The sequence below is a fragment of the Macrosteles quadrilineatus genome, unplaced genomic scaffold (genome assembly GCF_028750875.1).
Source record: "Macrosteles quadrilineatus isolate MER2022 unplaced genomic scaffold, UCM_ALF_1.0 Scaffold_1__1_contigs__length_201487025, whole genome shotgun sequence".
Taxonomy (NCBI): Eukaryota; Metazoa; Arthropoda; class Insecta; order Hemiptera; family Cicadellidae; genus Macrosteles; species Macrosteles quadrilineatus.
Window position 1 is genome coordinate 183,039,607 of NW_026542594.1, and position 18,485 is coordinate 183,058,091.

At 35.7% G+C, this 18,485-nt stretch overlaps 1 protein-coding gene across 1 annotated transcript in view; it reads right to left on the reverse strand.

The window, feature by feature from the left end:
* The window catches only part of LOC129003145 (zinc finger protein 708-like), an 80,718-nt gene that overhangs the window by 60,156 nt on the left and 2,077 nt on the right, over positions 1-18,485 (reverse strand). Inside the window, exon 2 of the mRNA XM_054431395.1 lies at positions 4,285-4,427. The gene's annotated coding sequence lies outside the window, so the exon portion shown is untranslated. The remainder of the gene's footprint in view (positions 1-4,284; positions 4,428-18,485) is intronic.

An 18,485-nucleotide genomic window follows, 5' to 3' on the forward strand; every position in this document is an offset into this window, starting at 1 on the left:
TAGTATACATAAACGACTTGTCTCAAAATCTCAATATCCATTCAATAATTTATGCTGATGACACCACTTTACTAGCCAGTCACAAAAACTTAGAGTACCTGAAACAGGTCACTGCAGAAGCTGAGGAACAGGCTCTTGCTTGGTTTTCTTCAAATGAGCTACATTCTAATCTTGAAAAGACACAATATTTGACATTGAGTCTCAAGCAGGAAATTAGTCTAGATTCTGTCAAGCTTTTAGGATTTCACATTGATTCAAAATTAAGTTGGTCAAATCATATTGAGGCGGTTTGCAAAAAGTTATCAAGAGTAGATTGCTTATTATGGAAATTAAAAAAATTTGTTAACCAAGAATATTTGAGACTATCGTACTTTGGTCTGTTTCAGTCCCACATACTCTATGGCATTCTAGTTTGGGGACATTCCCTTCATGTAGCTGATATTTTGACGATTCAAAAAAAGGCAGTTCGTAATATTGCTAATTCAAGATCCCTATCTCATTGTAAACCTCTTTTCATACAATAAAAAATTCCAACAGTAATTAATTTGTACATTTTTCAAGTTTTACTCTACACCAAACCAAACTTGCATTCTTTCCCCCTTAGATCTGACACTCATGAGTACAATACTAGGGGTGGAGGCAAGCTCAGCATGAAACCTCATAGACTGGCTAAAACGGGTGACTCTTTCAAAATTAACTCAATTTGCTTTTTTAATAAACTACCTGATAGTGCAAAATTTGTTGATTTCAATATTTTCAAAAATAGAATTTATAATTGGCTAATTCAAAATCCTTTCTACAGCATAAGTGACTTTATAAAGTGTAATTTTGATGTAAATTTTAATTAAAATAAGCTATTATACCTAATTAATTGTACTTTTTATATTATTTGGATGTATCAGAAACTTGATTGTATTTGGATGATTATTTTGTAATGTATATGACGTGTCCTATTTCTTTGTAAAAAGATCAATTGAATAAATGATTCTTATTCTTCTTATTCTTATTGCCCGGGGTGCGCCCGATTGTGATGTCGTTCATAGCGTCTAATGGTCACAATCTTCGGGGAGGCTCCTTCTGTGCACCCCAGTTTCCCAACTTAACCAACTATCAAGATAAATACCTAATAACTTAACAGGTTTTACATCTTTATAAATAGAAAAGTCCAAAGAAAAGATAATTTTTTCAGTCTTTTTCCCATTAACAATTAAAAGATTAGAATGAAACAATTCCATTGCTACTTCTAAGGCTTGGTTCTCAGTTCTTATTAGATTGTCTAGGTGTTTTTTACTGTTAAGAAGTGTAGTATCATCTGCATATAACACTGTTGTAAAAGGAATATTTGGCGCAAAATCGTTCATAGCAATAATAAATAAAAGAGGTCAAAGGACTGATTCCTGAGGCACACCCATTAATATCGTTCTAAAGTCAGACTTATCACTGCTCTGTACCACCATTTGTTCAATACTACTCAAGTATGATTTAAATAAATTAAGTTATTTACCTCTGATACCATAGTGAAACTGTTTGTCTAGCAGTAGCTCATGATTCATACAATCAAAGGCAATGTAAGATCAATGAGTAAGGCAGATGATAACAGCTTATTTTCTACGTTTTCTAACACTGATTCAATCACATTCTCTACTGCTTTTACAGTATTTTTACCTTGCATGAAACCATACTGTTCCTCACAAAACAAAATATTAGTCACTGTAAAAAGATGAAGATATTAAACAGAAAGAAATTGATTATGAACCTTTATTTGGTATGAAAAACATTGAACTGAGATGTTTACAAATATTGTAAACACACATATGTTAAATAAAATTTTTTTAACAGTCACAACAAATTTATCAAGTTGAGCCTTAATACAGGATTCAAAAACTTTACTTTATAGGAAGTAGAGATATTGGTCGAGAACTAGATGGGCTCAACTTTTCACCCTTTTTATAAACTGGTATCACTTTTGTTACTTTTAGTGCTTGCGGATATATACCCTGATCCAAGATCATATTAAACAGTAAAGTCAACGGTGTCACTATTACTTGACATATTTCCTTTAGAATTCTATTTGATAAGCCATCATAATCTTCACTACATGATGATCTTAAGCTAGTAACAACTTTAGTCACATCTTTGCCTTCAATTGTTCGCCAAACTAGATATTTTTGGCTGCAGGAATGGCACATGCATTCAAATGGACTAGAGAACCCGGTGCCATAACGCCAAGGTCGCTATGTTTAAATTCGAGTAATCTAGATACATATTAGAGTTGTTTAAACAATTGTTATAAACTAATTTATTATTAAAATGTCCTGCCTAGTTAGCTATCTCAAGTCCAGGACCGCTCGCGCATGCGCAGGAGCAGGTGCGTGAAGTGACCAAAAGAAGTCCCTGTCTTGTGCCTGGCTTCCAATAGTAATAATTAATTAATATGTAATTCCAGACCATGTAGTCAAATTCCCTATCTCATTTATTCCGTCATTTATTATTCATCATTCATTCAAAATGTTAATTCACGTTGTGTCCAGTTGACTTATATATTAATATTCCATATGTTGAACGATTAATATATTTCTGTGTTAAATGCTTTAATTAATCAAACAATCATCAAAGCTGGCTCTTAGGGCCTGTGAATTGCAGTAAATTGTCTCCTCTGTTTTAAATAATGTGTCCAGTTATCGTTTCCAACGTGAACGATTTGGTCAGGAACATAAATCACATGACCAGATCACCAAAGTGTGCATCAAGGTATGCCAAATTTCCAGCATTGAGAATTGAAAGAAACCGTTGCCTTACTTATAACATGTGTTAAGTAATTTAAGTTGTGTCATTTTATTTCTTTGATTTGAGACATCCTCCTAATAAAACAAATTTTCTTTGTAGAGAATCCTGAAAACTGGGGTGACAGTATCAACCATTTCATGTGCTGCAGGTTTCTGAGCAAGCGCGCAGGCACCTGCTTACCGGAATGAATTCTTCATTCTGGTTTCAGATTCAGATTTTGCTCGTACGCATACTATTTAGTTAAATAAATTTGGTTTTTATGGTAAAGTATTTAATTTTTTTATCCTTTAATTTAGGGTTACCATAAAACGCTCTTCGTGATAATTGTTTTCTTTGTGTAGGTACAAGTTTCTTACAATACAATGTCCAATTTTAATAATAAGTTTCGGAGGTTTCGGGCTCCATTCAACGCAATATAGAGGGAATCTCTCATTTCTAGCTATAGGAAAAGAGATATACAACATCAAAAACACAAATTTTCACTGGCTGTAACTTCACAACAGTTTCAGAACCTATAATTTTACACGTTAATGCCTCATCTGCCAATTCCATAACAACAACTGACTTGTTTCTTTGCTAACCGAGTCAGTACCGGCGGTGTTTTTTCTGCTTCCACTGTGGCCACCAACAAAATATCTGACTCAGATTAACCAAGCGCCAAAAATCTGAATCTGAATCGGCGTGCACTCTGGACGTACCGTAAGAAGAGCCGATACAGCTATGAAAGAACTAGGCTTAAACTGTCTTGGAGAAGCTGAAGATTCGGGGTATTTCAGTTTCATGATTTTATTTTGTAAAATATTTTGGTCTGAGATTAAACAAATCAATGGTTTTCACTTAGTTTTTAATTGTTATTTAATCGATGTCAAATTTTTAATCGTAACATGGTTTTTTTTAACTGTGCGTGACACATTGAATAATAATAATATTATCTTATTTTTGTGATCGTTGGCGAAGCCACTACAGATAGTTATTGCAATGACTGTAATGCTCTGTTTATTTCTTATGCTGTATAATATTTATGGTTAAACCATCACAGGCGAAGCTGCGGGTACAGGCTAGTTATCAAATATTAATGTTTGAATGTTTGTGAGTCTGTCACATGGACAATCACCTGAAAACTACTTGACTGGACCAATTGAAATTGAACTGATATTTTGCGGGAGTAGGGACAAAAGGAAGATTATCCCTTTCTGCGGTAATCACCCCGCAAAAGTTTTTATTTTTTTTTAACCTTTTTAAATCCATAAGTGGATTTCAACCTCATATAAAACTTAAAATCAAGTCTTGTTCAGATCTCGTATCCCTATGCATTACATATTTTGCATAGGCTACTTATGGTTTTATATGTTTTCTCTTGTCCTTTAAGTTCCATCATACCGTATAATTCTTTTAAAAATAATCAGATTTGTATATTTTTTATCAAGATTACGTCTTAAGATGTAAGTGATGATTTCAATTTAAAGTCTAGATCTAAACAGTGAATCACATACTTACATCAGTTTTTCCCAATGTAATAGCAACATTTCCTCGTTTGATTTGTTGCTTTGAAAGCATTGTGTACGATATTATCTCAATTTTTTTATCTTGCAGTACACTGAGGCTCTTCTTTCTTATGTCTGGATAATCTATTGTAAGTTCTGAAAAAGATTATATTTTGTTAAACATATTTTTATCATTTCAAGGATATAAAATCAAGAAAACACACATACATCACAAGAAAACTACTGGACCTATTGACCTTACATTTTGGGGAATATAGCCAAAATACTACAGATTACCATGGAGCTATTTTTATTTTGAAACTCCTATAAATTCACACTATTGGTATCCAAATTTGTCGTGCTTCTCTAATGAATAAACTTATTATAGTTTTTTTTTTTTTTTTTTTTTTTAAGGGAGAGGAGGTAAAAAATGCTTTTACGCACACAGGTAGCCAGCCTGTAGTGTGAGACTCCTGAGCTTGTCAGACTACTCACTAAAAAACCCCCTCTACTCTGTTGGACACAGACCCGGGATTGTTTGTCACATTACTTCAGGTCAGGTCAACGTGTGACCTAAGCCCTCAGGGCTCGCGCCGTTTCTGGCATTCAATTTCTTTATGACCTAGGCTGCATCTCGGTCAAGCTCTAGCTTCTTTGTGCGGAGAATATCCTGGACGAAATGTGACATACAGGTCCAATTGTCCTCACCCTCCGTCATCATCGGAATGACCGTGTCGACCAACAACTGCCCTACATGTTGTTCAGCCTCCAGGCGGGAACCTTCCCAACGCTGGCAGCGGAAGAAGGTGTGCTCCGCGTCGTCGGGAGTGCCTGGGCAGTAGTAGATGCAATCGGGTGACACGGCTTTGCCCATCCTGAACAGGTACGACCGAAAAAACCCGTGACCTGTCAGAAACTGGGTAAGGTAATAGTCCACCTCACCATACCGTCGGTCAACCCATGGTTGGACTTGCTGAATCAGTCTCCTGGTCCAGCGTCCCCGCGACTCCTGTTCCCAGCTCTCCTGCCAGAGCTGGTAGGTGCGGTTGCGCTCCTCCATTTTTGCATGGTCCTCTCCACGCCGCTGATAAATTGCTTTCCTCTCCGCCGCCAAAAGTTTGACGGGGATTACTCCAGCAACCACCAAGATGGCAGGTTCAGACACTGTTCGGTAGGCGGATGCTACCCTGAGTGCTGCCTGACGCTGCACTCTGGCAAGCCGCATCCTATACACCTCCTTATTGAGCGCGTCTGCCCACACCTCCGCACCATACAGGAGCACAGACTGAACTGTAGACATCAACAGCCTTCTGCGACTGGAACGAGGACCTCCGACATTGGCCATTAACCGGCTAAGAGAAGAGATCACCTTAGCGGCCTTGTCCGCCGTTCGGAATATCTGGTCCCGCCAGCTAAGCTTAGAGTCCACCATGACACCAAGATACTTGGCGGCACGAACGGACTGGACTTCGACGTCCCCCACCCTCAACGGCACAATAGTGTCAATCCGCTTTTTGGTCAGAATCACGATCTCAGTTTTGTTCAGCGCGAGTGAGAGACCGTGATCTGCCATCCATGCGTTTATAGTTCGCATGACTTGGTTTAATTTTAGCTGGGCCAGCTCAACACTACGAGCAGCTATTAAAGCTGCAATGTCATCTGCGTACCCAACTATAACGGTTTCTTCAGGCATTTCAGACCTAAGGAGGCTGTCGTAGGCAACGTTCCAGAGGTCCGGGCCGAGTATGGAACCTTGGGCAGCACCAGAAGTGACACTCATCGTCCGCGGGCCTTCTGTAGTATCATACATGAGGAGGCGGAACCGGAGGTAATCCTCTATAATGCGCATGAGGTATGCCGGGACGTGGAAGTTGTTCTCCAGAGCGTCCAGCATATCGCCCCGAGCAAAGCTCGGTCCCCAAGTACTATATATTAAAGAAAGCATACTAACTCAGTACCCTGAAATTATTTTTTATTTTTTTAAACTCTACATGTTTCGACCTTTAATACTTTGGTACTTTGGTACCTTTAATACTTTAATACTTTAGATAATACTTTGGTCATGAAATTTTGTCATATATATAATTGATTATGGTTTTTTTTTATTTTATCTTTCTCTTGACGTTTGTGTTAAATATTCTTTAATTTTAAAATTAGTTGTGATTTTTTCTTCTTGCACTTTGCACAACTGTCCTTGAAGAGCTGTCAATGAGTGGAAACCTTTTTTGTAAGCTATTGGTGATGATAATTTAAAAAAAATTAAGTTTCCCAGCACTATACAACACTCAATTCACGGTCTTTTCCCCGGTTATCAAAACTCAAGAACAATCGTTGCACGTGCGATTAATTAAACCGGTTAAGTAAAACAAAACGTTTTTAATCTCACTTGGTTTGGATGTGCTTACAAAACATGATCGGAAATGGTTGTGGTATTTGTAAACAGTATTTAATGTAAACATATCAGTGACAGAAGTGAGAACTAATCAAACACAGCTGATCGTTATTTCATAAAATGTAATAGTAAATTTTGGGAGTATATAAAAATTGAGCGAAACTGGGTTTTTGATGGTTTGTTATTTTGTTTTCAAAGAAGTGAGGCCATGTTTAGGCCAAGTAGCCAATAGTAGTGGTTCTGGGGCCTTGTCTAGGGGGGAGGCTAACAGAGGTGTAAAATATCTAATAAAAATATTTTAGAGGCTATCATATATTTTAAAAGACATATACATAGACTATTTTTCTACGTAGTCGCCATCTTTTTCAAGGCATTTTTGATAACGTGGCAACATCTTTTTTAGTCCAGCATCATACCACTCTGCCGCCATTTTAGTTAGCCATTGTTCCACCTCCCGTTTCAGTTCGTCTTCGTTTTCGAAGCGCTTCCCGCCTAAATGCCGCTTCAACTCCGGGAAGAGATGAAAATCACTCGGCGCCAAGTCAGGAGAGTAAGGTGGATGGCCGAAAACATCCCATCGGAAGGATTCCAAAAGGTCTTGTGTTTGACGGGCGGTGTGTGGGCGAGCATTGTCGTGAAACAAAAACACTGTTTTGGTCAACTTCCCCCTCCTTTTGTTCTGTATCGCCCTTCTCAGCTTACGTAGCACTTCACAATAACGTTCAGCTGTAATTGTTTCCCCCCTTGGCAGGTAAACAATCAACAATACTCCCTTAGAGTCCCAAAAGATCGTTGCCATGACCTTGCCAGCTGATTCGGCGACTTTTGCCTTTTTTGGAGTAGGCTCGTCCTTTCCCTTCCACACCATGCTCTGCCGCTTGCTTTCGGGCGTCCAAATGTGCACCCAAGTCTCGTCCCCGGTTACTATCCTGTTGAATAGGCCATTTCCCTCATCATCAAAAAATTGTTGGAACTGGAGAGCATCATCAACCCTCTGCTCCTTATGCCTTTCTGAAAGAAGGCGTGGCACCCATCTTGCACAGACTTTTGACAAAGTGAGATCGTCCGAAATGATTCTGTGAAGCGACGCACGACTAATTTCAACATTTGGAGGAAGCTGTGTGATGATTTCATCCAATGTCAAGCGCCGGTCGGTGTCAATGACCTTGCGGACATCTTCAACAACAGTCAAAACGCGGGAAGTGGACGGACGGCCACTTCGTTGTTCATCATGTAACGATTTTCGTCCATCAATAAACGATTGACGCCAGCGGGAAACCATTGGCCTAGACATCACATTTTCACCATAAACACTGCACAATTCTCGATGAATTTCACTTGCATTTTTATTCTTTGCAGTCAAAAATCTAATTACTGCACGGATTTCACAATCGGCGGTGGGAACAAGTGGTGTCTCCATGATGGCCGGAGCGATACTGGAGGGGCGCGTGCCGTAGGCGGCCGCGACGGATGCAGTGTTGCCACTACATCCAGACGAAAATTCCCCGCGACTCCCAGCTTTCTAGCGCTCGACGCTGTGATTTAAAACAAATGTGTAACTTACTTTTGAGACGACCCTCGTAATTGGGCATTTATAATTTTTTCAAGATATTTTGATAAAACTGACAGGTTTAAATTGGGCGGTAGTTTTCTGGAAGGCTGTCTACTAGGGCTCTTTTCATTGCACTAGGAACTGTTGATTGAGTAATGGAGGCATTTATGATGTTTAGGAGGGGTAAATCAGTTAGTTTTTACAAGATTTATTGATTTTTTCTGTATTTTCTAGGCCTAAAGAGTTTTTTTAGTGGGAGTTGCTTGAATATTTTTCCCAGTTATGTCTTTGATATGGGTTGAAAATGGGCCAGTCATGTAAGTCCATTTATAGAAATTTGATTGTTATGGTTTTGTTCTATTTGTTTGCGTCCTGGGTTTTTACGGTATTTATGAAGATGGAGTTGAAATCGTTGGCTATGTCTATTGGGTTTTTGATTTCATTTCCATTGAGATGTAGAGTTAGATTTTTATTTTTCTGTTTTTTTTTTTTTTGTTCCTTGTTGACAGTCTTCCAGATTGTTTTGTTTATATTTTGGTGTCTCATTTATTGTTTTCATGATTTGTTCCGATTATTTTTTTTTAATGCTGGTGTAGTACATTTTCTTTCAGTTTAAGTATGTTTTCTTATCCTTTTAGTATTGCTCAGTATATATTTGTCATGGGCTAGATTGGCCAGGTTTCGGAGCTTGATCAGTTTTTCATCCCAAAAAATATGGTTGGATTTTCTATTGGTGTTTGAGCTGGTTTTGGGGAAGTGTTCATTTATTTCATCTATTAGGATTTTTATAAAACTATTATATTTATCATCAACCAGTGGAGTTTTGTAGATTTCATCCCACTGTTGGTCAGTTAGGCTCTATTTTTTCAGCTGATTTAGTTTATGTGTAGCTATAGCACTGATGATTGTTTTTAAAAGGTTTGTTTACTTGGGATTGGTGTGTTTTAATTTTGCAGCAGACACTGGGTGGTCTGACAGTGGGGGTTTTTAGGGAATTTATTTTAAAATTTGGGAGGCCTAGGTTTGTTAGGCAGATGTCAATGCTGGTAATTGAAGTTGGAGTAATTTTTGTAAATGGTATTTTCCTAGCCTCTAGATTGTGTTCTTTCAGGAAGTTCGTAAGCTTTATCGTGACTGGGCTAGTAGGGTTTAGTATGTTTACATTGATATCCCCGAGGAAGATAATATCTTTATTTATGTTTGTAAAGCTTTGTTAGAAGATATGGTCAAAGTTATGCAGAAAGATATCCAAGTTGGTTGATGGTGATTTATATGTCCCATAATGTTGAAATGGTATTTTTTGTAGTATAGTCCCAAAAATTCCGATGTTAGTTCCTTGCAGTGGTCGTCTGTGTTGATTTTGGTGAAGTTTGTTTCGCTGTTTTGTTTAGTGTAGGCAGCTACGCCTCCCCATTTATTTTTGCATCTTAAGAAATTGCTGATTAGGATATTGTTATTTATATTCAGGTTTTACATTTAATCTTGTTTGAATCCATGTTCAGCTATTAATACCTATATCAGAATTTGAAATGTTTAGTTTAAATTCGAGTTGACACAGTTTCTGTTGTAGTCCTCGCTGAATATTTATATAGAGAATTATTAGGCGTTTTTCTGAATGCTTATTTGTTTCATCATGTTGGGATCAATTTGGTTATCTTTGTTTGGTCCTTTATGGGCGGGGAATGGCCTTGGAAGTATTTTGGTGGTCTATTTCACAGGTTATCAGTGGTGTTTGCTTGATCTGCTGGTTTTTCTGGGGTTGGTTGCGAGTTAGTAATATAGTCTCGGGTTGTAGATTGAATTGTTTTGGGATTTGGACTGGCCATGTTGTGCTTTGTCCCCTGAACATGTGTTTGTTCAGGAGACTTTTGGAGAGGTTAGTCTTATTGGTGTGATATTTATCATGGTCACTGTCTAGGTAATTTCTATAGGAGGTGGCAGGCGGATGTTTTTAGCGAATTTCCCCTATAGGGAATAAGCTATTACCGTAGTACTCATGGTAAGACCTGGACCCGGGACCGATTTACTTATTCGTTTAGAGGTCCCTAGAGACCAAATAACACCATCCGTTCAAATTCATATATATTTTTATACATTTATATATGTGTCCGTTAGCGTGATAACTCGAGCAAAAATCATCCGATTTTGATGAAATTTAGTACAAACATGTAAACCTACGTTTATTAGAACGAGTTCGCGAACCAGCATGATCGGACTATGGGAACAGGAGTTTATGGGGATTTTATGGGGTAAAAATAGGTTTTTCCCATTTTTTACCCTAAAAGCTTAAAATTAAGCAATTTCTCTCCAAACCATTTTGTTGAGCTTAAAATAATAATTTAGTATATTGAAGCATTAATATGCGCCTGGGTCATTTTCAAACTGGATGCAACTTTACAGTCCTAAACCTTTTAGGATTAAAAAAATATATATATCTTAACAATTTTAGTTAAAAAAAAGTATTGAGTGAAGAAACACATATATAAGAACACACTTTTGAATTGTCATTGATTTTTGAGTCATAATTTATTTTATATAAAATTTTGAATCTAGGTAAGTCATTGTTTTCTACTGTCCTTTAACATGAACTTAACGATATAACTTTTAATTAAGCTGTTTGCAGCAAGTATATAATGTAAATACCTTATTAATAATTAAGTATTTTAACCATAAAGAAACATTGATAGCAAAATTCAATTTTAATATGCATATATTTTTTTATAACAATTTTTGAACAACTGTCCCCCACAAGGGAGACGGAGGTCGTCCCATAATCCTACCCGGGTATTGTTGAAGCTAATCGCCTGATTTATGGCCTTTCCTGGCAGTTGAGGGGTAGCAAGCGCTAGAGTGGGGGTAGAGCGAGATAGAAGATGGAGTTTGTTGCCCCCAGCGACACCGGACGTCTGACGTTCCCAGAAGGATAGGGTTGACATTACAACAATTCGACGCAAGAATTTGAATGGACTTCCGTTAACAAATAATGCAATGAAGGGAATCAGTGTTTAGTACTAGGAAAGGTAAAGGAAATATAAGTGATTAGCGTACAAGGATTTAATTTGCTATTTCTTAGATATTCCTTACGTAGGGTCACTCGGGTCTCTTTGCAGGGAAGTAACTGCGAGAGTGTGATTGACCTCAATTGCAACCTAACAATTGTTTTGATTTTACGTGGTAGCCTCATAAGCGAACATCTTTAACACAAAAACTAAGGTAACGCTGGTGATACAACTATTGGTCATAGTTTATTTCGTTGAGTCGTAAATTAAGACTTATTGAAAGATTTGTTTATACAAAATAATAAAATCACAGTTTTGTACGATATTGAACAAGTTTTATTCAAATCTTTACTGCAAACGTCACATTCCAAATACCAATTGTGTGACGAGAAAATACGTCATCTAACCAGTACTCCTAATGATGTTGATGAAAATATATTTCTGGTCATTTATGATCTAGTAGTGAGTTTGTTATAACAATTCTGTCGAACTATAGGGTGTTAAGTAACTCTGTACCAACCTTTTAGAATATAATTTCTGTGTTAATAACGAATTTATAAATACAGTATCACATTTAAAGCACCTGTAAATCAATCGTTACACACAGAGCCACCATTTTGTTTTTTTTATATCCATGTTACTTAAAATTTTAAATTGTAAATAAATGTTAATGCTAGTTTAATTAGTTTTGCAAGAATATATTACAATTTATAAATTTAAAATTTAATATGGCAGCCATTTAAACATTTTTAACAGTAGTAACGTTATATCAGTAAATCTTAAAATAAACACAAGAATGCTTTTTACTGTAAATTCTGACACAAACGTAATGACACATCGACGTAGAAAATCCAATTAAAAATGACCGAGATATGGCATTTTTGTGGTCTGTGTCTAAAAAACTATGATAGTGCGTGTGGTATAAGTACTTGTCTGCAACTATGTGACCAACAAACCAATATGATAGAATCATAAGAACTAAATATATACTACGCGACACAAAAACAGTCATACCAGTGTTATTTTTTATCAGGTTTTCTATCTTTATATGTTATTGCGTTTGTCTTGAAGGTAATGAGGTACTAGTGGAACCCCGTCGAAATCGACGGTTAATCTTGAGGTTTTATGTAAATTCAGCTAACTGCGTTGGATAGAGTGAAGTCATTAAAATCTTAGTTATATGAAGGGACGATAAGCAATAATAAGTATGACGATTGTGTTCCCTAAAAAACGTGATTGATGAATTCGTTTAACACAATATTTCCTACCTTTCTTTTTATCGGCTTTAGGTTGCCTAAAAGGTTTTTTAGGAGTCTTATAATTGTTTCTTCATTAGTTTGTTTCATACCAAAGCCACTTTCACTATATGGGAGAATGAGTTCATATAATTAGTCTATCATGTTACGGAAAGAGTCAATATTTATTACTGACCATTAATTCAATCTGCTTTAGGAAAATCATTCAGTTTGTATCCGGATTTATAAGTAAATCTTCATCACTTTTTTTTTGTAAAAATATCTGATTCTCCAGAAAGCAGTAACATTCTTACTTCGATCTCAGCAATTTTAAATCCTTCTCTTGCCACATCGACCTATGTATTTAATTATCCTGTTCTTACTTGATAGTTCATTAGCTTATGGGGTAGTTTTGCCTTGGCCATATAGATCACATAAAGCTGTGCATGTATTTCGTGGATACGAATGAACCATAATTGTAAGACATTTTATCACAAATCTTGAACATTTGCGGAACCAAATCCATAACCTAGTCCAGCATTGGTAACACATTATGCAAATGCGATGAGATGTGATGACACTGTTGTGTTTCCGAATGTTTTGTATGTAGTGAGGTTTAGATGCGTTGTTCAACCTAGCTACATGTGTACATCAAAGTAAAAACTGTGTACACATTTTTTTAATACCTAAATTGACATAGTTCATCTACTTTATCAAAACCATAGACTCCGTAGTTAGTCTATTCCAAAACTTGATCACAGCTCTCATCCTCATCGTACTCATCTATGATACAATTTTCAACCCGATTATCAAAAACTGTTATACCAATAAATTAATCTCAGGCGTTCTTTCTTGAATTTAAAAATAAATGGTGATTGAAAGTAGGAAAAAAAGGCAAGTGCCAACCTTACAATATGTATAAGCTAACCCGATAAGGAATACAGTAGTTATATGTTCCTTTGAAATTTATAAGTCACACTTATTTCATAATTTAAAATTTTCTAAGAGCAATAAAGCATTGATTTTTGAACAAAACATTTCAAACGTATCATAAATTCATCATTTTGTTGAAGCTATAAAAAACTTGCCATGCAGTGGAGAATCCATTTAAAATCATAAATAGTAATGTAAACATTTAATTTTGACAGTTTCAGTAGACCTTTGAATACAATTTTAATATTAACAGCTGGTTCATTAAAAGTAGTGTAAAATTATCCATATGGTTGAAATGTAAACAAAATTGCAGAGTGAACTTTAAAGGCCTCTGGGGCAGAGCCCCAAGGAAATTTACATCGTTTCTCTTTTGAGGGCTCACCTACAGACTAATACCTTTCTTTAGACAACCATACCAAGTTTCTACGCCCAGCCGTGTTCTCAAATTAGCTGTGACAAAAACCTCGTTTTCCTCCATAAGAATAACATGGGATGGGAATTTAAAGGCCACTGGGGCAGAGCCCCGAGGGAATTCTCCATGTTTCTCTTTTGATGGCTCATCTACAGACCAGGACCTTTCTTTAGACACCTCTACCGGGTTTCTACGCCCAGCGGTTCTCTCAAAATAGCTGTCACAAAGAAAAACAGTTTCAAATTAATATATAGACTAGTGTACCTGTTGCTCGAATTCGAGCAATTGCGAAGCATTACAGGCGACTCACGAAGATTATAAAAATACTCACGATCTACGCAACAGTTAAATATAATCAAAATCTTTTGTAAATATCTTATCTTTTCTCAAAAAGCTGATCTTGTTTTTTAGTGTTTCTACAAATCTTTCCCTCTCATAGCCGCATTAGGTTGTCTATAATAACGATTATAAATGAAGAAAAACATTATTTCTTTTCTTCTACTTGGTTGTGTTCTATGACTTTTTCTATGTTTCCATTGTTTGCAAATCGGTTATTTCAATGATTGCTCAAGAAATGCAGCATATTGTTAAGTTTTATTTTTAGCCTATATCAAATTGTCCAGGATTTCTCGCTTTTTTCCATTGTAATAATTTCACCAACCCAAGTTTCGTCTACAGATGCAATACTCCAAAGAATATCACCTACGTACAATCTCCAAGAAGTGGTAAAAAAAGGCAGAAACCAAGCCATACAATAGATTATAAGTTAACTCCATAAGAAATAATTTTAAGAGTTACTGTGATAGGCTATTAGGATTTTCCACTGATTTGGTAATAGAACATTATATTGCAAAACATGACTTGATGCAGAATAAAATCGATTTTAAAATAAGAAAAACCCATTGCAAATACTGTACTTCATTTTGAAAAATTCAATAAATCACAATTTAAATATTAACAGCTGTTTCATTAAAAAGTAGTGTAGAATTATGCATATGGTAAAAAAATTTGAAGAGGCGACTTTAAAGGCTTCTGGGGCAGAGCCCCAAGGGAATTTACCTCGTTCCTCTTTTGATGGCTCATCTATAGACCAAGACCTTTCTTTAGAGACCCCTACCAAGTTTCTACGCCCAGCCGTTCTCTCAAATTAGCTGGAACAAAAATTAACATGGGATGGGAATTCAAAGGCCACTGGGCAGAGCCCCAAGGGAATTTACCACGTTTCTCTTTTGATGGCTCATCTACAGACCAAGACCTTTCTTTAGACACCTCTACCGAGTTTCTACGCCCAGCCGTTCTCTCAATTTAGCTATGACAAAGAAAAACAGTTTCAAATTAATGTATAGATTTTTTGTGAAATATTAATTGTTTAGTATAAATGTAACAAATTTGCCAATATTAATTAAACTATCAATTAACAACCATCATCAAGGCAAGCCAACTATGAGTCTACTGTATTATTCTCCATACAAATAAAATAGCAATTTTAAATTTACAAATCGTCACTAATAACCCTACAAAAACACTTCAATATATATATATATTATATTAGTTGTTTTATAAGATTTACAAACGTAACCATTTAAACAAAAGTTCGTATTAAATAATAAAAAAATTGGCTTTTTTATGAATAAAATACTTCTTTTTCAAATTTGACCATAATTTAACCATTATATTAGTAATAATTTGTTCATAAAGAATCAACAGTTTACTTAAAGCACAGAATGTATGTACTGAGAGGTCTAAAACACTATTGATACATTTAGGCTATTTACACAATATACTGTTAACTCAGAATACGGTAAATAAATATTACCGCAAAGGTCCTCCGCAACAGTTCTTTTTAGCGAATTTCCCATATAGGGAATAAGCTATTACCGTAGTACTCATGGTAAGACCTGGACGCGGGACCGATTTTTTTTTCGTTTTGAGGTCCCTAGAGGCCAAAAACACCATCCGTTCAAATTCATATATATATATATATATATATATATATATGTGTGTGTGTGTGTCCGTCAGCACGATAACTCGAGCAAAAATGATCCGATTTTGATGAAATTTGGTACAAACGTGTAAACGTACGTTTATTCGAACGAGTTCGCGATCCAGCATGATCGGACCATGGGTACGGGGGTTTACGGGGGGTTTTATGGGGTGAAAATAGGTTTTTCCCATTTTTGACCCAAAAAACATAAAATTTAGCAATTTCTTTCCAAACCATTTTGTAGAGCTTAAAAAAACAAATAATTTAGTATATTGAAGAGTTATTATGCGCCTAATGGTTACGGAGAAAATTCCAAAAAATTGTAAATTTAAAATTCCCATGTTATTCTTATGGAGAATAAGTAAACTGTTGTAGTTTGCTTGTTTGTGAACATATTTTGATCAAATTTGGAAAATGTTTTTATTTCTTACTAACTATTCACATTAAAAAAAAAAACAGTTTTACCCTCCCTGATGCAGCAAACCTAGTACTTGTTAAACTAATTTTATTTAGATCGGGAATAAATGTTATATTTTTAAGTAGACATTTCAGTGTAAATCCAATCAGTCGAATGGAAATTCGCTTAGTCTGCAGGTTTGCTGCGGCGGGGGTATTTTCCTTTTACAGTGGATATTAGGTACTATTTGCCTACATAAATGGAGGCAAGTGGTTATTGATTTAGATTGAACACTCCAATCATCAGGCCGCCTAATAGGCGAATGACGCCACTGAACACATAAAAAATTATAAACACCATTGGATCACAATGTAATGGGGTGAGTTGTTGATCAGCTCGATCCTTATGGCTGAATTTTTACCTCTTTCCTTCTCTTCACCCTACATCACTTTCACTCTCTCCAACTCGCACTAACTTCCCCTACATTGGCGTCTCACCCCCTCCACTGTCCTACGCTTATTCATCTTCAACCCCAACGCAGGGACGGGTAGCCCTGACAGGTCAGCCGAGCGTCACTAATAGGATTATCGTATGGGCAGAAAGCCTACACCCCCCCCACAATCGGTCCTGAGTGTTACTTCAGGAATGTTACCCAATGAAAACAGGGAAAAAAGGGAAATTTTGTTTTGTTTTGTTGGCAATAAGCAGCCATATTGTTTCTAGTTTCCAGCAATGTGGAAGTTTATGATTTAAGTTAGAAGAAAACCAGAATACATCAAGAATACGTTTTAATAATGGTAAGTATTTTAATTCATTGTCAAGAGTGTTACTATTTTTTTAAAGTGATATGCATACTTTAGAAAAGTTTACTTAAATCAGTTGTTTAGTGTTGATGTACTATGAATGTAAATCTAACTTCCAAATTCTGGTCTTTACCCAGAGTCCACTTTTATAATTGAATAGTAACATTAGTCAGGAGTGTTACCTGTCAGGAGTGTTACCTACAGTCATGAATGTTACTGAATATAAAAATAATATAACTAAATATAAACTTTTATATAGGCCTATGTACTTTTTTTGTTAGAAAATACACTTTTATAATTAAAAACTGGCTTTATTTTATTGAATTCCCAATGTATAATTCAGGAGTGTTACTTATTGTCATGAGTGTTACCTACAGTCATGAATGTTACTGAATATAAAAATAATAAAAACTAGTATAGAAAACTCTAAGTTTGTATATTTAGTCGTTTGTTTATATTAAGGAAAGATATCAATACACACTAACAACAATCATTGATAATCGATTGAAATTTTCTTGGTTATGTTGAGTAAATTAAAAAAATATAGTTTCTTTTCTGCTGTCGGGTAACACTCCTGACACATAAAAGGTTAATAACAAAAAATAAAATAAAAAAATTCTAAAAACAATATATTATAAGGTCTAGTAAGTTATTTATGACACCATTTTGTTCAAGTATAAAATTTTTTTATTCAAAGAAACAGTTTTTTCCATAATCTTATTACAGTAACACTCATGACATTTTAAGGGTATTACCCAATAAAAAGCAGTAAAAAATCATAAATTACTGGATAAACTGAAAAAATTTCTATTAGGTAGTGTTTATTAATATATGTTGAAATGTTGTTTGTAAAAACAAAGGGGCTCTAGCAAAGTTTTTATTTAATCCACTCTTAACTTGAAAGTTGCATTCAATTTGAAAATGATCCGCCTAATGGTTACGGAGAAAATTCCAAAAAACTATTTAAATTTATCTAAATCTATCTAAATTTAAAATTCCCATGTTATTCTTATGGAAAATAAGTAAACTGTTGTAGTTTGCTTGTTTATGAACATATTTTGATCAAATTTGGAAAAAGCATTAATTTCTTTGTTAACTATTACATTTTACAAAAAAACACCTTTTTGCCCTCCCTGTTGCAGCAAACCTACGTAATCGTTAAACTAATGTTATTTAAATAGGGAATAAATGTGATATTTTTTAGGAGACATTTTAGTGTAAATCCAATCAGAGGTTTGCTGCGGCAGGGGTATTTTCAACCTCCTGTGTCAAGGTTTTCCTCTTGCTGGTTGATAGTCTTACTGTGTCTGTTGTCGTTTCTGACGAGTGCAGGATGCGGGCAGGTTAGGTTAGCTTCTGTAATGATGAGATGTGCCAGGGCTGTTGCACCTTTTAGATTAGGATGGATACCATCATTTGGTAGTTGGAAGTGTCAACAATAGCACCTGAGTCTTTATAATTAATCTTAAGCTGCTCACACATGAATCTGTAGGCTTCATTTAGGCCT